The following is a 21,751-nucleotide window of genomic DNA, read 5'->3' on the forward strand; positions in this document are numbered from 1 at the left end:
TCTTCTCGTCGATCAGTTTGGTGGTGATATTGGAGCGAAGTGAGGGCGCTGCATCGTTAAAAATCGACCAAACTCTCACACAGAAACACATTTTTTTTTTACTGATACGACACACAACTCACACGATTTGGACAGAAATACCAAATCAAGTCCCTACCTCTTCTTGTTACATCTGCCATTTTTATGACACATATTTACATTAACTGTTATTACATATTCTGAAGACTTTTCATTGTGTTTTGCTATAATCGAATGCGTACTGTGTATCTAATCTTATTATTTACACCCTGATTAAATTTACCAATTGCTCCTGTTCACGCTCAAAATTTTATTTCAAAACATACTAAACACTGATAGTGATCATCATTTGCTTTGTCATCACTAATGTACCTTGTCATAGATATCAGATGAAGTCATTTCTCCAGAGTACATCCAGAAGACATCCATAAGTGGCAAGCAGATTTCGCATCGAATTAATATTGTTCCTGAACTTTTCTTGCGAACATATGTTGTCTCCGATTGACTTATTTGTGTATTCTTTTCAACATTTGAGACCTACTAACTTATATTCGGATTAGCGTTACCAGTGATATATTTATTCAAGTGTTTTCACAGTGTCACGTACATGTACGTCGTGCGATGAGATGCCGCTGAGACTACCATAATTGCAAATTTTGGTTCAATCCGCTTCGGAATACATGACAGAAAAGTGTTACACTTCAATTAGTGTATTATTATTTGTTACGTTCTACAGTGCATTACATACTTGCCTACTGCCCTACGACGAATTATGTTATATACGGGATGCAATCATTTATTCAGGGACTGGTCGTTGTACATATTTAATCATATCTTAATATTTTTTTTGTAAATAAAGAAATGGGCTTGTCCCCTGGCCAACCCCATTTCTTTTCAGGGGGAGGTGGCATGTCACGAGCCGGAAATAAAATGCTGTGTAATCAAAAACGCCAGCAGTCGCCGGGTGACGAGAGGTCGCCGGAGGAGTCTTGATCGAGGGATCGAAGCGCGAGGTGTGTTGCGAGTGACAGTGTTAAGTCGGTCCATTTAAAAGGTTTGGGCGAACCCACTGAGGACACCTTCGATGGACCGATGGAGCGCCACGTCGTGACTCAGCCGAGGAACCGCGAAGGAAATCAGGTACAGTGGTAACACTTTGGTTTTTATCATTGTCAGTGTTTAGATATCTTGCTGGCTCGTGCGTGATCTCCCCCCCCCCCCCACTGTTGCGATTCTATTAAATATTGGTAAGGAGCAATGAGTGTAATTTATTCCATTCTTCATACACACATCCTCTTGCAGCCAAGCAGTTTAAGCCGGCGAACGGCCTAAACGTAACATGGTGAAATTGATGAAGGAACACGCAAAGATCACCCATGCACAGGCTGGGACTCGAACACGGTACATCGGTGGCGAGATCGAACTTAAAATCCCTAAGCGGTAGTTACCTCATGCGATTCCCTTTCTCTTCTTTCTTGTATCAATTTTACTCAGTTTTCAAGTTTCTGAATCAGGACAAGCATAAATGTCCATATTGTCGACCTCCGTGGTGGGGTGGTTAGAACAACACGACATCAGGAGCCCCGGGTTCGAATTATCGCCTGGGCATGGGTGCTCTTTGTGAGTGTTTCTTCATCAATATCATCCTCATCTTCGCGATTAACCAAAATTGACATAAAAGCGAAGTCACATTTTAAAAAAACAATCAATCAATGAATCAACAAACATCCATGTCTTAGCCCCCCCCGGGGTCTCAGTGATATCGTCGTCGCCTTGTAATCAAGGAGTCCCGGGATCAATACCCTGTGGAGGCGCATAGTAGTTCGGATTCCACTTTAAACTGTAGGTCCGGACCCGATTAGCCTTTCTGTGCATAAAGTGGACTCAAAAGAAGAACTCAAGGCCATGGCTTACCCTTGATTCGAACCCAGTAACCCCGGCTTAGTGGCGCGCTGTGATAACCATTTCGCCATAGAGGTTGAGTTCCCTAGGCAACCGAGTCGAAATGCTAAATATAACACTGTATGTATATTTACATATTCCATAGCAAAGGTAAAAATTGAATCCATTTATTTAACTCTTTGACAGTGGTGTTTTCTACATATAGACACTTCGTAGTTGGGTAGCACAGCGCACTAAGACGTTAGGGTCCCGGGTTTGAATCCCGATTAGCCAAAACCGGTAGAAAGCAACGCTAAATGACAAAAATCAACAATAGACACGTGGCACATTGGAAAGTAAAATATCCGATGTATCGATTCAAGCAGTGAACTTGAACTTGACCCACTTCTTATCAAGCACTGCGAAAGAGTTTTATGAAAATATAAACCTGTCTCTCCTGTTTCTGCCTGTTCCATCTTCATAATTGTTTGTTTGTCTCTTAGTTCCCCCCTCCCCTCTTCCGAATATTACTGAACCACATTGATGGAGAAGGAGAATAGGACTAGAGTGGGTCGATCATGTTTGACTTCCATCTGCAAAAAGCACATTGAAGAAAACAGGTAATTGAATTGCACAAAGTGCTGCAACATACAGTTTTGACGTATTGCTTCATAGAAGCTATTCTCGGATTGATCGAAAGTGAAGTATTTTTATGACATAAATTGAAGCTTTTCGAACAAACATCAGTTATACTTCAACGAGTGACATGAACTCTCCAAAGCATGGCTTTCTTTCCTTAAATAAACTGGTCTAAAAATCCAAATTATTATATTAAAATACATTGTGTTTTGAAAACTTCAAATATAACAAAAAAAACATGAATATAAATGAAATTGAACTGTGAAATTAATGTAATTAGAATATTATAATTTATATATAAAATACAAAAATTAGATAACAATAGGACTTCAATAGGACTTATAAATAAATCGAACTGCCGTGTAACGGAATTGTTGGCTCTTTGCCCTTTTGTGTAAAACGGTCTCGAGTTCGATTCTCGGAGGGACTCCAAAATATCGGTCTTAACTGCTACCTTCATTTGGTGCAAAGGTTCATAAACCTTAATCTTAAAACTCAGCTAGCTTATCTACAGGGTAGGGTTCTTTGTAGACAACGAAACCAGACAGGATGCCTTCCAATGGAGACGTTTAAACGAATATATTATTTAAACACAGGATACATGGAGTAAGAATATTTACATGATAAGCTACTTTCTTCTATGCTTTTTATTATTTTATTTTCTCTATCTGTATATTCTTCTATCTGGACTTCCTTCTCAATGGACAGATCTGGATCTGGACTTCCTTCTTAATGGACGGTCTGGATCGGGACTTCCTTCTCAATGGACAGTCTGGATCGGGACTTCCTTCTTAATGGACGGTCTGGATCTGGACTTCCTTCTCAATGGACAGATCTGGATCGGGACTTCCTTCTCAATGGACAGTCTGGATCGGGACTTCCTTCTTAATTGACAGTCTGGATCGGGACTTCCTTCTTAATGGACGGTCTGGATCTGGACTTCCTTCTCAATGGACAGATCTGGATCTGGACTTCCTTCTCAATGGACAGTCTGGATCGGGACTTCCTTCTCGTCTTTTTTGTTAACTTCCCTATGGATTTCAATTTAGGTTTTGACTATTTAACGAATTCCTTTAAGCTTTGGGAATAATACTAATATCCTCCCTTGGGGCTGCAATTGGAACGCGCCACCACTAACTAAGTACAACAGAGTGTATACTTGGTGCAGCCGATTGACATGCGCATCCAAGTAGGTGCTACAGTTAAACTGCGCAACCAAAAAGTGCTGTGGGGCGTCGATCAGAACGCGCTCGCCACTGATGTAAACAAAATTTCCCCTATAGGAATGGTAAATCAATCATACAGATGCAATATCTGTTCAAAGACACAAACTTGTATCAGTGCTTTGACTTCCTTAATTTTCATATTAACTTACATGTGATCACTGATTTGATTTATAAAATATATATATTAATTTACTTCTTTCATATTTATTCTTTGTCTTCTTATAATATATTCTATTGTTTTTCATCTTTCCAATTTGCTTTGTTCTTATTTATAAAGTTATTCACATATATTATGCCAATTCTTAACCTTGCACGCCTGGTGCTGCCATCTCTATTCTTCTTTGGCAAACTATTTACATTACTTGGTCCTATTGGGTACGTAACATAACCCAGCATACAGAGGGCACTTGGAGATCTACTTGAAAGCATTAAACAGCGGTGATGGTACTCGATGCGTTGACAACGTGTCATCCAATGAAAAGCCATTTAGCATGCCTTGATTCTCAAAGAGCTGTTAAGCCTTGGAGTCAGTTTAATAGTTCTGTATTAAATATACATTGACAAATGAAAATTGCTACCCTTTGGAAGCTTAAGAGTGACTACAAGGTGCGTCAAAAATTGGCTAACTTTTTATGTTGATCGCTTATAACATGAAAACAGTACTACCTATTCACACGTCTCTTCTGCAGTATGAAGCATCGTTCATTGAGATATTTTTAAAGAATTTTGATTTCCAGTTCACAACATATATGGAATCGTAAGAAATATTTAAAGGATGACTTTGCCACTTTTCAACATTACTTCCTATCCTTCCGGAAATGAGCACTATAGTAAAAAAATATTCTGACTTGAGCTTTCCTTGAAGGGCTCTGGTGTAAAAAATGGTAAGTGACATTTTGGTTATTTCTGAATTCATTAAGAAGAAAGGTTATTAGAAGCTATACTGAAGGATGGCTCATTTTACTTTGTAGCTTACAAATGACCAAAATGCCACTTACCATGTTTTACACCCGAACCCTTAAATTATTTTCAAGAATGTCCTGCAAGGAGTAAACTGGCAATCAAATATATGTATTTAATAATGCAGAAAACTAGTGTAAATATCTCTTTAAGTTTTCATGTTTTGTGCTGTTTAAATTTGGGTTGCTCGACTGTTGAAACACCCTGTATATAGTAGGTCTTTGCAAGGCCGAAGTGTATATAAGCGAGTAGGTGTGTTATGAATGAGTTCAAGACACGGCCATTGGCCAGGGCATTAATTGGGTTAAAGCATGGTGCGAGGCGGACATGAGGGTGTAATTATGGATGGTGCAAGATAGCTTTTATTTTAAAGTGACTTATTTCCTTTTAATCCTAGGTCGAACATAGAGCCTACAGAATACTCCTCCACCAGAATCAGTTTCGGGAATCAGCGCTCTCACCTCTCTCTAGTTCTTTCCTGCCTCTGCACACTGCATCTTTCTAACATTGCAGTACCCAATCACTGCCCTTGTGCTTGGTCCAAAAGCTGTATCCGTTTTCTCTCTGGGCGCTTCCTCTTAGTTTCTTTAATTACTTTGTTCAGGATATGCGCGTGGTTAGCTTACAGTGTCCGATTACAGTAGAAGGGCTTCTGCCTTGAGGCATCGGAACCTACGTTTCCTAGTATTTAGTTCCCAGGTATTGGGCTCCTTGTTGGCCCACAACCTTCGTACTTAAGGGGATTCCTCCATCTGACGTCCAGGGGATGAACCATTACGCAGTCTTCACTAATAGTAAATCAAAACTTGCAAACTTACTGTAATAGTTTGCCGCTCTTAATTTGAGAAAAATGAAATTACAAATAAACTATTACAGTAAAACCTCGTTAATCCGGACTAATGGGAGGCATAAGTTGTCCGGATTAACTGAAATAACCTAAGGAAACAGTAGAAAGTGCATTAAAACTCCGTTTAGAGCAACAAAACACGTTTATTATGGTGTATTTAAAGGGCATAGGCCTAAATACACTATACAGTACAGTACAAAGTCTGCGGGAAACATAATTTCATCAATGGTTGACCGCCTTTTCTTTGGGAAGTTCTCTTGTTTAGTTCTAGCCACATTTTAAACCTTGCATTTTTTTGCCTGTCCTGATTAAGCGAAGTCCGGCTTAACGAGGTTTTACTGTACTACGATAAGTTATTGAATAGAAACAAGATAAGGTAAGGTAAAAATTCCCAGTGCACACTGCACCGTGCCATGAACTCGCATATAGGAGGGATGTCTTTTTTGGAAGGTTATGTGATCAGCACCACGCTCTGGCCTCCTTTGCCCCTCAGGGTTGCCACCAAATACCCATATATTTGAGTCTGGGTGAACCTTAGAGCCGCTTCGTGCAGGGACAAGGTTGGAAAAAATTCTGACTAGAAAATCCACACTGGAAATCGAAACCTGGTCTTCCGCAAGGTAACCAGACGTCCCACCAACTAAACCACAATGACTCTGAATCTAAATCCATTAAATAATTTATTACTGAGATAAGATGACGAATCGAAATAATTTCCTTGAAGGATCGTTGATCAACATAGGCAGTGGCATGTTCAGAAATTTCCTAAGATGAGATGTTATGCTTTGTTGTTCAGCAGGCATTTATCTCGTGTGTGTGTGTGTGTGTGTGTGTGTGTGTGTATATATATATATATATTCTCGCACGCTAGGGGTCCCGGGTTTTAATCTCGGCCTGAGCACGAGTGTTCTTTGTAAGTGTCCCTTTATCAATTTCATCCTCATTTTCGCGATTAGACAAAAGTGGCAGAAAAGCAAAATAAATAAAGCGAATCAATCAATCAAGCTGTCTTCTTTCACATTTGACTTTATCTATTTTTTTAAAAATATAAACTGGTCCCAATGAGGAGGCTTGACATCTACGTCTACATATCAATGATAGGACACTGCACACAGGTAGATTGGAAATGTAAAGTATTATGAGTCATAGTTGTTTCTTAACTTAACAGAAATGTTTTTCACATTATTAGAGAAAGGCTATCATATTTAGATATGTTTGGCATTAATAGTAGCCTCACACTCAGACGATTCTGGGAGCATGATGAACTATTGCACGTGTATGCCCAGTATAAAGTTCTAGCGTCAGTTCGCTTTAATTTTCAATGGCTATTTCAGAAACCGCTATACTTTCTATGCATCTTCATCTGCGTACCATTTCGAGAATTCATTAGGCGAGCATTGTTCTTCCCTAGGAGTAAGGCGCTGCATAGCTATTAGGGTTCGAAGTGTCTACAACTTCGTCGGGGTGATTTCGTGACGTGAATGAAACATTTCGCACCGCTAATGTAGAAGCAACGACAAGGGTTATGTCCATACCAGTTAAATGGCTTGCTAAGATACTCGTGGCGGATTGGTTAGCGCATCGCTCTACGACGGCAGGGGTCCAGGGTTCGAATCTCGGTCTGGGCATTGGTGTTCTTTGTGAGTCTCTCGTCGCCAATAGTGCCAGAAAAGCGACACTAAATAACAAAAATCGATCAATGTATCTGTAACAGTAATATGTATATGATGGAGTGGAAGATAAGGCCTATCATAACAGAGTACCGTATGGGACCGCTTTCGTTCGCTCGTACTCATTCCAGTTACCTTCCCTCGAGCGTGCATGCTCGAGCATATAGCCTACAGTGCAATATCATTATTGTGTCAATAATGGTAGACACAAACATGTAAAATATACGCCTTGGTATTTTCAGCCCACAATCATCTATTTCATTTTCATATATCGCTGTGTATTGATAAGATAGACTGAACTACATTTTTACATGGAGATGATGACTATGTTCACATAAGTTTCAATTTCACTGCATTTATTTGAGGGCACATTTCCACAGACAAATTACGGTTATACGTGTAAAACTGGATAGTGTATACCGCTCGTTTTTTTACTTGTTCGCGCTTGATTCGCTCGAGCGAAAAGTCTCTCAATTCCGTGCACCATCTAGCGTCGTCCTTGCGAACTATTTGGCACTCGAGCGAAATCCTCTCCCTTCGGCACTCTATATCAGCGGTTCTTGAACTTTCCTAGACCGCAAACCCCCTTCAGAGATCACTCGTCCTCGCGGACCCCCAAGAATTAACTCAAAGTTTAAAGTTTCTAGTGTATCATCACTTAAGGAAGAGGAAATTAAATGAAAGCACACATTTTATTGTAATGTTAATTGTAGCAATTACATTCAATTAATCAAAAGTATATAAAATACAATTTTTGTATTAATAATGAATACTAACAAGAGATGACACAACACTACTTGTTAATCTTATTTCGTGCTGGATTTCACTGACAAGTCGTGATATATCGGGCTTAATGGTAGAAACCTAAATCCTAAGTTTTGATTCTACATTTTCCAAACGGTTTCTGTACTTGTTTCTAAGATAGATGAGAGCAGCGAATGATCTTTCACATAAGTATTATATGTTGTTAAGAAAGGCATTAATACTTTCATGACCTTGTTTGATAGTCCAGGAAAATCATCCTGTAAGTAAGCCCAAAAGTTTGCAAGTGTGTTTTCTTTGAACTGCATTTTCAGAGCACCGTCCGTTGTTACCTCCATGAGTTGGTCTTCTGCTTCTGTAAGCCCTTCTACTTCATGCACGCTAACTGAAAATGGATCCCTGGTCCAATTTTTGCTTGCATCAGGTAAAGGAAAATATTCTCTGAACGACTGTTGCAAGCGTTTCAAATGTTGTGCGAAGAGTGACTTGTCGTTCTCTGACAACTCTTCTTCCGTGGAACGAAGAAAATTTGACAAGTATGGAAAGGTATCCTCATATTTTCCAGTCAGTATACGCTGACGCCACATCTCCAACTTTTTGATCATTGCTTCGATCTTATCTTCAACTATGAAGATTTCAGATTATTTAAATGGATGAAGATATCTGATAAGTATGCTAACTTGAGTAACCAGGAAAAATCATTCAAACGATCGCAGAGATGATATTTCTTATCCAAGAGAAATATTCTTATTTCGTCTCTCAATTCCCAGAATCGAGACAAAACTTTACCTCGTGACAGCCAGCGAACTTCACAGTGAAGCAAAAGTTGATGATATTCACTGTCCATTTCTTTGCAGAGCTGCTCAAAAAGTCTTGATTTCAGTGACTTGCTTTTGTAGAAATCGACAATTTTCACATTCATTTAACGTCTGTTGAAGCTCTTCTTGGCCACTAGTGCATCCCTGTGTTGCCGACGGAGCGATTTCTTTTATTCGTGCTGCCTTCCCGACATTGCTCGTGCTCCATCTGTGCTAACTCCAACGCATTTCAACCAGTCCATATTATGAGATATTATAATCGCGTTTAAGCTGGCAAATTCTTCTTCAGCTGTAGTGTGCGTCAAATAGCAGATGAAGAGTAAGTCCTCCTAAACACTTTTGAGATGTTCATACCAAACATGAAGCAATTCGAGCCAAACAATCAAGCGTCCTCCTCACAAGCACCATCCCAGGCATTTCTCAGTTAAAACATGCGTTCTGTTGCTGTGGGCACTGGCGATGCTTAGTCATGTCTACGTTTTTGGCTTATCTACTTAAATTTATTTTACCTCAGTAAATATACACCGTAAATTTGTATAATTTTCTTTCCCTCATAATCCATTCTTAGCATTAAAGAGTAAATGCTCTTGTCTTAGTCTTTTTCTGAACCTTTGTGGAACACTGGGAGGGTTTCGTGGACCTCATGAGAGGGACCCGCGGACCACAGTTGAAGATCCGCTGCTCTATATCATAAGTCTACCCTAGCATGTAAAATAATAAATCATAATTATATTTATTTGAAGGAGATGGGTTCTCACACTGTATATTTTCCATATTATACCATTCTCTTCGTACTTAAGGTGCAAAAATTGGGCAATATATATCTAAATATGCTCGGCATAGATTGCTTGAGTAGTCTGAACACTACTTCAATCATAGAACAACTTGCCAAAGACGAAAGCAATCAGAAATCAAAGTAACGATGAACATTAATATTTTCAGTTAGTGTCCTTAGCTAAAGGGGTGATTTTACTTATTCACGCTTTCGTTTCATGTTTATATGACTCCACTTTCCAGCGTCATCTGAAAAATCCAAATTCTAATAAAAACCCACGTGTTCTGTGAATGACATGAAACTCACTGGAAAATCCAGAGGCGTTGATTTCAATATATACACACCACCCTTTTTGTGAATTCATTAAAATCCCTTCATTTAATCGCTTAAAAGAGGCAAAAGAGTTGAAATTATGAACACCTTGTTTGTTTTGTTTCATCTCCTCTATCCGTTCCACTCGATATACTGCAACGGACGGCAGTTCCAATTTGTCATTAAAAGAACCCCTTTTGTGCAATACTGGTAATAACTGACGGCAGGGTTGTGTGAAACCCATCAATAGAGGATGCACTTATCCCATGAATTCCTCTACACGGTGATTCATTCTGATTGAATGGCTTACAATGTGATGAGTCAGGATTGAACATTGCTGACTATGAAATTGGGGTCCATGAGATCGATAAGAGTTTAAGCTACCGTTACGAGCTTCAAGGGTATGCCCCTTAGAATAAGACATAATACAAAATCGGGGAAATCATTTGATTGATTTGTTGTTTTAAGTCCACTATATGTACAGATAGGTTAATCGGGACTGGACCTACAGTTTGAAGTTGGATCTGAACCACTGTGACATGTACCTCCACCGGGTATCGAACCCGGGACCCCTTGATTACAAAGCGACGCCATACCGTTACGAGCTTCAAGGGCATGCCCCAAAGAATAACTGACACAGAATTATGGAAATCATTAAAGAGCGGAGATGCATACAATCAGAGCGATTACAATGGATAGGAGAGAATGCCTACAATAGTTTTAAGACAAGCAAGACTTCAAGATGGATGAATGGTGATGATGATGATGATGATTTGAGAATGATGAGAATGGAGAAGAAAGATTGAAAATAGGGAAAGTGAGAGACTGATTGTTGAAGAGACCAGGGTTTACGAAGACTTACTGTGTCAGAGGAAGACACAGATACAAGCACACACTATAATATACAGTACATAGTGACATTTGACTGTCATGCGGGAGACCCAGGTTTGATTCCCGGCGGGGTAAGTGATCTCTGTTCGGGATTTTTCTGGCAGCGTCCTGCATAGAGCTGGTCTCGGACTCACTCAGCCTCTATGCAATGTGTAACTGGTTAATTATAGTTAAAACATGTTTCAATATCTTACATTATTCATTTTAACATAATACCTTTTTGCATATATATGCTAGGTTCTCGGAGCGCAAAAAAACATATAGGATGAGGAAAGCGGTCGGAGCAGGGTGATGCTGCTGAAAGGGAGATAGAGTGCTGAATCGAAGCTTTGCTTACAAGGCAGTAGAGATCCACTTCAATGACATTGTTTACATGCTTGATGAAAAGTGACAGCCCTACTTTCGATTTGATTTTGCGGCCTCCCATCGCAAGAAGCCATAAGTTATATTGCAATGATGTTGCTTCATTAACGTGGACCGCTGGGTTTTATTTCAAGATAACATATAAATTGACTACCAATAACAGTGTGGACGATAAGGTATTTTCTACTATGGTAATTAAACAGAAGTACTCCTTCGAAATACTTGTTTATGACCAGGGAACGGATTTATATGTAAATACATATTTATATGTATATTTTGTATAATAATCTTTGCGCATCATGAAATGTAGACTAGAAAAATATTCTGTTTTTATTTTCCATATTTGTATATATTAGGTTTTGGCTCATATTTTAGTTATTTTTACATATAATTTTCGTATTTCAGAACATTTCTCAACATATACTCCATACTCGCGCAATAACTACATGTCCCCGTGTGACCGAGAGAGTTGGGTGAATTTCTTGCGAATAAATGAAAAATTTGAAATACACTCCCATTATTTCTTGCGGTATTGAACGCAGTTTTATTTATTTTAATCCATTTTAAGAGAGAACAGAAGGAAATTAACCTTCGAATACTTACAACAATATTTTGTTATTTATTGATTTGGAAAATGAAAGCACATTTTGTGTACTTTTACAATTAATGTCAATGCAAGCATACTGTATTTTTATGTAGCTCGTGTAGTGTCTTATGTTATTATCAAGTATGTTTTACAATTTTAAGTTCATATTTAACTTCATATTTAGGTAAAAATAGCTAAATATGTATTTACATATTTAGCACATTTTTGCTACATATAAATCCGTACCCTGTTCATGACAAATTAAGGAATCTACGATATACTTCCTTTTTTCAGCACTAGGATTTTTTCAGTAGCCTTCTACAGTATATCTTTAAATCCTCTTCAAAACAATCCAGTCTTCTTAGTTTGGCTTTCACACTTCAGGAACATCTACACTTATAGGTATAATAAGCATTTCTTTCCTCGCTTTAAGTATGGGAAGAATGCGTGTTTTTATGCATGTTGGCCCAAATTTTGAGACATTATTCGCTGCGGTTTGTAAGTGTTTAAGAGTTTTTCGGAATGTTACTTTCGAAATCGTTACTTCTGTAGTTGTTCCGAGACGCGATTTTTATCCTAAGATGTAACGTAATCTTTAGCACGGTTTCAATTAAATTGTGCATGATGAATACAGAAGTCTGTTACCAAACTGTGTTACTATTTGGGATACAAAGTTCTTAAATCTAATGCAATTCTTTTTGATGCAAGCGGGCTTCAAGAGAATTGACGTTTTCGACAAACATAGCGAAAACGATATATATATATATATATATATACAGAACAAGCGGTAGTTTTCTCTCTAACATCGATCTTGTAGAGAACATCGGTGGCATCATTGCGTTGAAAGAGTGTGGTCACTTGGGAGGTTCTTGGTGTGCAGTTAAGGTCAATAGATACAGTAATGTACCTTTGCTAATCTTTAAACACACACACACACACACACACACACACACACACACACACAAACCTCGATTCTTGTTTGTGAAACTGCTGATGTGATTCTTATTCAAACAAAATCTCACATTTCAGCGTAAGAAAACAAATTTCTCTCTCTTTGCTTGCTAGATTTCTGCTTCTGCTTTCTGGAAATAAACGTTTAGAAAGCTGTCAGATTTGCCCACTTTGGGAATGAGAACCCATTCCGAGTTTGCAGATAAAAGAGATATGCGTTATTTGTAAACATGGAAAGTGGTTCGAGAGAATTGGAAACTCTTAGACGTGTTGAGATGACAAGAATATGTAAGGAGTTTAAGCAAAGAAAAAGATGTATTTCATGTCCGAACGCGTGCTTCATCTATCTATGTTTTCATGTTACCTTCATATTAAATGTATACACCTAAGACTGCGATTTTTCATACACTGCACCAGTGTCCAGTGTTTAATGTAATACAGGGTGAGTCAAAAGTCCTTGACCACCCCTTATAAAATGAAAGGGAGTGTAGATTGCTGCAATTGGTCATGGTAGCAATGTTAGGCCTAGGGGGAAACTTTTTGGTGCATTTAATGGCCATCTTGGTGACCGCCATCTTGGATCCAACTTCATTTCTTTAAATGGGAAGGGGGGCATGTGGGGTATGGTTTTGGGCTAGAATTTCACCAGGACTTCCGTGGGGGAGTGGTTATCACAGCGAGCTACGGCAACGGTCCCGGGTTCGAATCCTGGCCTGGTCATGGGTGTTCGTTGTGAGTGTCCCTTCAAACAATACCCTCATTTTATCACTCATCTTCATCATCGCGATTATTCAAAACTGGCAGAAAAGCGACGCTAAATAACTAAAATCGAATCAAATCAAATATTGTCATCTATTTGATGAATTATCTCTGCCGCAGATGGTAAAATAGAATTATTTCGAGATTACTTTACGCACCATTTTGCTATTGCTCTATATTCGGCACTCGAGTAACAGCTAACAGTAAAAATAGATATGAATAGTCGTATCTGCCAGCTATTTACTGTTCCATTTCATGAACGTCGTCAGAAACGTTTGTAGGGATTGCCAATCAATTCATGAAACTTGAATAGTAGAAACAATAACAATTATTATTATCATGCTTATCATTATTATCAACTAACTATTATAAACCAATCAAAATAAATCAATTTTACTCCAAATTTTTAATTGTTATCTTTTGGGATACTTTTCTATTCGTACACCAGATGAGTGAATATCCAACACATCCTTTCTTTTTTATTATTTTACATTTCGTGCAGCTAGTGTAATGGTATTAACTTTTACACACCTTGTTTCAGAAAAAGTTTTAAAGGTTAGGGGGAAATTTTAGCTACGGACCTAGTGTTTATTATGTGTAACCTTTTACATAAAACTCGAATTTTTTGATATTTTGAAAACTGCGAAACCATTTATTTTCGGTTTGTGGTAGATTATGTATTTTACACTTAGTTTTCTCGACTTAAACATTTTTACTACGTTATTCTGTTAGAATAATAACTAACTGAACTGTATTTCCGTTATTAACAATAAAAATATCAAGCTTTCTGATTTTTTGTAACTTGAAATGAACAACGCCAATTTCCAGGGGACGAGGTCGACTTACCCCCTCCTGACGCCCATGTTCAATTCCAACATTTACCTATAATATATTACAAATGATTGTAATGAGATTAAAATAATTAGCAGTAAATGAAACGCATGACATCTCACGTACACCCAACGGCAAAAGTAATAGTATGCGAATTGTCCATCAATTATTTTCAATCAGGATGTTTTCCACAATGTGTTAATCATGAAGTGAAATATAAAACGTCAATAAGTAGATGACAACATCCGCTTCGCGTCAACATAGGCCGTGTCCGAAAGGTGCAAGACCGTTCTTGAAGCGAGCATCCTCCGAGTATGGTCTTGGAGTGCGGTTTTCAAGTCGTGGACTGGAAGTGTTGTCTTTCGAATTGCACTTCGACTGCAGCGCCAAATACGATCAGGAGATAAAACTGAGTACTCGTTGTTTTTCTCGCGTTTTAAACACTTATTTTTCACCATAGAAATCACATAGCATTTTCAAATGTTCGTACACACACATTTCCACACATTAGAAGAACTATAACCAAGAACTTGCTGGCCCATAACGTATATCTACATGTGTCGCTGGCTTTCTACCTCCGTGATTTTAAACAAATGAACAACGAGTGCGGAAACCACGTGACCTAGTCACCGACCATCTGCACTGCGAGCTGTGCACTTGCGTACTTCTGTTCTTGGCGCTTTCGGACTGTACTAGGTGACGTCACTTCCTCCAAGACCATACTTCAAGTCTGTACTTTGTACCTTTCGGACAGAGCCATTATTCCACCCCGGAAAGCAACACAGAGTATACTGTAGAATAAAAACTAACGAAAGTAGCGACGGAAATTTTGCCTAGTTTTAACTTTGCCGTTGGCTGTACAACTGGCTGTGCTCGATCCGAGTTGACCACGATCTAACTCTCGCTCGTAGTTTTGCTTATAAGTTGTCCACCACCGGAAGTTAGAATTGGTTTTGCGGCAAGCCTCGAATGTAGATATTTACCCTTGCAATGGAACTGTGGACGTAGTTTTTTTATAAAAAAAATGATTTACTAACCTTAACCTTGACAAAATCAATCAAATTTCTGCTATATTCTGCTTATTTTATATCCATCGAAAAATAAAGTATCATGAACTATTATCCAATGTCTTCGAGAAGGAAGACATTGTATGGAATAGTAGGTAGAAATGTACAACTAAATAAAATATTAAAATGTAGAAATTTCAACTTCTTCGTTTTCTTATTTTAAGCCCATTAAGTGGCACCCATTACAACTTAGTTGGTTTACTATATACCACACACACACACACACACACACACACACACTCACTCACACTCACACTCACACTCACTCTCTCTCTCTCTCTCTCTCTCTCTCTTTGGTCATTCCATGTCTGAACCTTAACATTTCAGAAATTGATAATTTTTGGTGCAGTGGTAGTATCAGTCAAGTTGACGAAAACTGGCAAATTTCAGATTTTTTCGGCTCTTAGTTCTTGAGTAATTGACTTTCAAAAAAAGCAAAAATCCCAAAATTTGACGACATTTTGAAATCTTTAAACAGCTTTATATCAAAAACTATTTTCCCTAGAGAGCTCAAATTGGTGTAATTCTCTTCTGCTTTTAATGAGCTTTAATTTCAAATGCAACATGACTGTGGTATTTGAATTTGAATTTTTAAATTTTTAAAAGGCTTGAAGAAAGGTTTTTTTGAAAATCTCAAAAACATCATTTTTACATTTTTTGAAAAATAACATGTTTTGAAGCCATCAATTGACTATTTCTGTGTAAAATTTTATAATGGGACGGCAGTTGGTTCCTATGGAAATTAATGACCCTGTATAATTTCTCCTTAAATGACCAGGCTTGCTCAATAGTGTAGTCGCCTTCTTGCAATCAAATTGTCCTAGATTCTATCCCTGGTGGAGGGAGTTCGGATACTGATTCGGATCCCACTTTAAACTGTAACTCGTCTCCAGATCATCTCACCTGAGTACAAATTGGACTTGCAACTAACCATGTGCCTTAACTTATTCATTTTTTAATACTTTCATTTTAATTTGCTGAGAAATTTATAAGTATCCTTGTTTTATGCATATTGGATGTTTGATAAAATATAGCGAAACTTGCATTTGTAGTTTTCATTATGCATAGTGCCTCCCCGATGTCAAAGAATCCCAGGTTTTATACCGGGTGAAGCTACACAGTGGTTCCGGTCCCGTCCCGATCAGCCTTACTGTGCATAAAGCGGACTTGAAACCCAAACTCAACCAATCATTATTCACAGCTTTCGGGTAATGGTGACGACGAGGTTGATACATGTTCATATGAATTTGATAAACACACATGTTCAAAACGGAGAACGCCACCGTATATAGGATTGTACTGGCTCTGGGTCCTCGCACAAAAGTCTCGTTAGCCTGCACGAATGCAATCTCAGTAATGGAGGTTGACATTTAGTCGTTCTAATAAAAAAAAAAGAGTATAAAAAAATAATGAAAAACTAACTCTCTAGCTTTCTTAAACCCGAAGGTTCATGGCTGCAGCAACACAGGCCTTCCATCTGTCCCTATCTTGAGCAAGATCTATATGCTCTTTTCCATCCCTACCTATTTCCTTTAGGTCTATCTCAACGTTGTCCCTCCATCTTCGTCTTGGCCTTCCTACAGGTCTCTTACCATCAGATTTCCCAACAAGAATCCTGTAAACTCCTCTTTCCTCTCCCATTCGTGCCACATGGCCTGCCCACCTAAGTCTTCTTGATTTAATTATTCTAATAATACCTGGACATGAATACAAATTATGTAGTTCTAAATTATGTAACCTCCTCCACTGACCTGTCTCCTCATCCCTTTTAGGTCCAAATATTTTCCTATGGATCTTATTTTCAAATACTCTCAATTTAGTCCTTCGTTAGTTTCTTTTACCTTCTTAACAGCATATTCTAAGGCAAAATTAAAGAGCAATGGAGATAATGCATCTCCTTGTTTTAACCCATCATGAATTGTAAATTTGTCAGACACATTAATACCCACACGAATTTTACTTTCTGTTTCACTGGTGCATACTTTTATCATACTAATAAGCTTCTTAGGTATTCCAAACTCGACTAATATATTATATAATTTCTCTCTTTTGACCGAATCATATGCTATTTTGGAAACCAATGAATAGCTGATGGACATTTTGATTATATTCTTACTTTTTTTTTCAAGTGTCTGTCTAATGTGAAAAATGTGATCTGTTGTTGATCTGTTACGTTTAAATCCACATTGATAATCACCTATAATTTCATTAGCATATGGGGTTAGTCTTGTTAAAAGAATGTTAGATAATATTTTATATGTTGTTGAGAGTAGAGAAATTCCACGGTAATTATTGCAGTTCATTTTATCACCTTTCTGATTTATCTCCTACATGAACATTTAAAAGGTCATTAAAGTAGTTATTCCATTTATTTAGAATATCGCTTGTGTCAGCTAGAAACTCACCGTCTTTATCTTTTATCAAGTTTACTTTAGGTTGCCACCCCTTTCTAAATTCATTTACACCTTTATATAAATCTCTGATATTTTTGTTTTTGCTGTTTGTTTCAATTTCTTTAATTTTGCTTTTCAAGTAATCTATTTTTTTTTTACTTGTAAACGTGCGGTTAACTTCTCGCTTTATTCTATTATAATTGCTTAGATTTGTATAATCAGAGTTATTTAACCACCTAAGTCTAGCCTGATTTCTTATTTCTATTAGATTATGACATTCATTATCAACCCATGGCTTACTTTTTCTTGGTTTATGGTATCCTATACTTTCTTTAGCTGCTGATTCTATTGCATTACGTATGTGCTCCCAATTCTTATTTACGTCTGTTTCATTTATTTTTTCATCATCATTTAAATCCTGCAAAACATCAAATCTATTTGACAGTTTAATTTGGTAATCTTACTTAATTCTTTCATCAGCAAATTTTCCTGTATTAAATTTTAAAGATTTTAGATTTTGTTGCTAAATGGCAATCGCTATTTTTGAGATTCGCCTTTTGGTAATTCGAACGACGATTTGAGTTCCTGCCTAGAAAGTCGTTTGGTTTTACCCAGCAGCAAAATAGTTAGTCATTTTTGTAATTATTTTAACATTTTGCAAATTATTCTAGTGTTAACGTGGAGTGCTATTGCTTATAGATTAAATAATTGACATTATCATTACTTGTTATTTTTACAGATTGCAGATTTATAAAAATATATTTTTTTGGAGTTTGATAGGATGTGTGTAAGTACAGTCAATTAATGTTGGAGTTGAGTTACAGTCTTTTCTTTATTTAGTAGTCGTTGTCCATAGTTTCTACCATATACTACCATACTTGCATAATTTAGATAGAAAAATGTAATTTCTGTGCTTCGTTCTTCACATTAAATTCCCAGCCTCCTCCATTGGTAAAGGATGGGCATGTGGCTGTAATCTACTTTTCGTTGGCTTTAAACCTACTAGGTCAGACGCATGTTAGGCGTTAGTATCCTATTAGAACGTTTATCTAGGATTCCTCAATCGATCTTCCAACTCACCACTAAACCGAATAGTCGCGTCTGACTAAGGTCAGGTTGATTGATTGATTGATTTGGTGTTTTAATTCCACTTTATGCACAGTAAGGCTAATCGGGACTAGACCTACAGTTTAAAGTGGGATCCGAACCACTTGTGCCTCTCCTGGGACCCCTTGATTACAAGGCGAAGACGCTACCACTGCGCCATCGGAGAGGCCCTGACTAAGGTCAGGTGATTACGTATTTTGTTTCTGACCAAATAGCTTGCTATTCTAATAGACTTGCAATATTCTCTCCTATTACTAATCTTAATGGGAGGAAGGTAAATAATAGTAATAGAACGGTTTAGCTTTGAAATGCATATTAATTCGTAACGATAATATATTTAATGTATGATGTACATATTCTGTGACCGAATAACAACAAACATTAGAATTAGATGAGTATAATGCAACTTAAAGTCTAATTAACAAAAGTGATCTTTATCATGTGTAGATGCAAATTTATCTTCCAATGTCATTGTTAACACATATTTTCAGATTTCTCCTCTACTGAGATAGCAACACATGATCGCGTACATAGAGAAGTAATCAGTCACATCTGAGATTTTCTTCCAGTTTTCGTTTTTCAGAAAGCTGTTCATTTTTTATACGCGTAATATACGCAGAAACGTTTAAAAGAGATTTGCATTTGCGAATCCATGCGTCCTGTAGCTGAAAAATCAATTCAACTTTTCCATTGCAATTTTCCATGAAAGGAAATGAGCCATCAACAGTCTGAATGCATAAAAAAGCCCCCTTTTTTCGTAATTTATTGAAACAGAGAAGCTGCCTGTTTGTGACAGGTTTCTGGCCTTACATAAGTGTTAGACTTTCAAAAGGTTAACTCTGAAAGGGAACCCGTCAAAACTGACTCATTCACCGCTTTGAGGTATGAAAAGGAGCCTCTTTGAAATGTAGAGCAATTTCTAATACTTCAAAGGCTTCTAAGCATGTGTTCATTAATATTATTTTTACTATTTCAAGAAGTTACCTTTGTTGAAAAACGCTCCTCTTTAATTACTTAATTGCATTATTATTCTCTTATTTTTTCTATAAACTTGTTTTCAGTACTCGGTTAATCCTCATTGAATTTTGATGCGATAAATTAATTTGCTCATCCATAATTAAGCCTGCACAAGAAAGAATTAATAGCTACATTAAGCAAGTCGTATAAAGATAATTTAGAATGGAAAACAGTGCATGTTTGTTTCCCTCATTGGTTCTGCAAATTAATCACTACGAAATGCCAAGATTGTTTTCCCTATTTTTGGGAACGTTTCAGCGTTTGCACAGAAATTTTATCAGACCAAATCGAATCAACAATAATGAAGAACAAGTTTGGTTTATGGTATTTCGTTTGTAAGCAGCTTAAATAGGCGAATGAGATAATTGAAATATTATTGATTTAATTAATTCATTAGTGTTATAATAGCCCAAGGTTCAAACGGATCATTGACTGAATTATTAATAGAAACATTTTGAAATATCGCAATTACTTAATGCTTCCAATTACTTTCCATTCGGATTCATATCTATTAACAGAATCACGTTCAATCTGATGATTATTACACAAACTGTTTAAAACCATTATTTTCTAATGAATCCACGATGTGGTCAGCTGACTCCTGACGGAGAAGTATCCGAAAATCAAACCGTAATTAATTAAATGTTTATTTTCGGCAAGCGTTTCTAGTTCACTAAATGTTTCATTCCATTATATTCTTTCAAAATTACATCTGACCACAATATACTCGTATTATGTTTTGAATTCAATAATCAACCTGAATACTTGCAGAGAATACTTGTTTTTAACGGTGAAGTTACCAAGCCATTTTGAATATTCATACTCTGTTTATAATAGTTTATTTACAAACTTGTTCGTTCATGAATTATATCCTAGGTATTCCTTCTGAATAACTGTCAACATGTGTAGACTGTTATGTAACATTTTTAACTCTGAAAGGACAATAAGAAACATACGTAGAGAGAACACAACACAAATCCCACAGATGATTATACTGGCTGTTAGTCTAGTCGCCAGTGTCTTACTAGTCCGCAAGAATGTAGTACAGGGTGTAGTACGTGGAATAGAAGTTGACTTTTGGGCTGTTCTTGCTGTCTTTCCCTCGCGTTGTATAAACAACGTTTTTCATGTAAACTCAGAGAAGAATCAGAATGGCTTATGTCAGGTGACTGTGATGGCTCAGAAATTTGACCACCCCGTCCACTCCATCTTCCTCGAAAACGATCGTTCAAAAAATTACGAACGATGATGCTCCTGTGAAGTATCTCTGAGTTTGCTTCAGCGATTGTCTCTCAATGTGCCAGCACTCAGTTTGAGCTCTCCGTTGCGAAGTCGCTATGACCTAGACATAAAGAAAGGAAGAAACATATGAGTTCTTCTATCCAATCATGCTACTAGCTTCTTTGTATCTACGTTCTTTTCTGTTTTATTCACGGTGTCAGTAGTAACTTCCCCATTACCGAAATGTGACAAATTTGAAACAGTGTTCGATTTGGGAGTATGAAGTGGATTTCCCTTTTCTGATTTACTTTCCCAGACTCTGTTTTCCTACATTTGTTCCCAACCGTTCTTGTCTTATTATCCAACCAATCAGAATGTGGGAGAGCGACAATTTTGTGATAACAATGGAAATCATGGTACTGGAAATTATCCAAAGTTGTATTGTTTTTAAACAATAATAAATATGCCATAAATAATACATGTACACACTGCTATATTGACGCAATTTCGATTGACTCAGTTTGATTGCCATCACACTTAAAAATATGTAAATGTGAAAAAATTATGAAGCCCATACCCCACTTTACATATTGTTCAACACCAATCAGAACTGCTACTGGGCGAGAAACGTTATGAGGAAGCAATAGCAGCGGGAAT

This window comes from Lepisma saccharinum, chromosome 25 (genome assembly GCF_977018435.1).
Source record: "Lepisma saccharinum chromosome 25, izLepSacc3.1, whole genome shotgun sequence".
NCBI lineage: Eukaryota > Metazoa > Arthropoda > Insecta > Zygentoma > Lepismatidae > Lepisma > Lepisma saccharinum.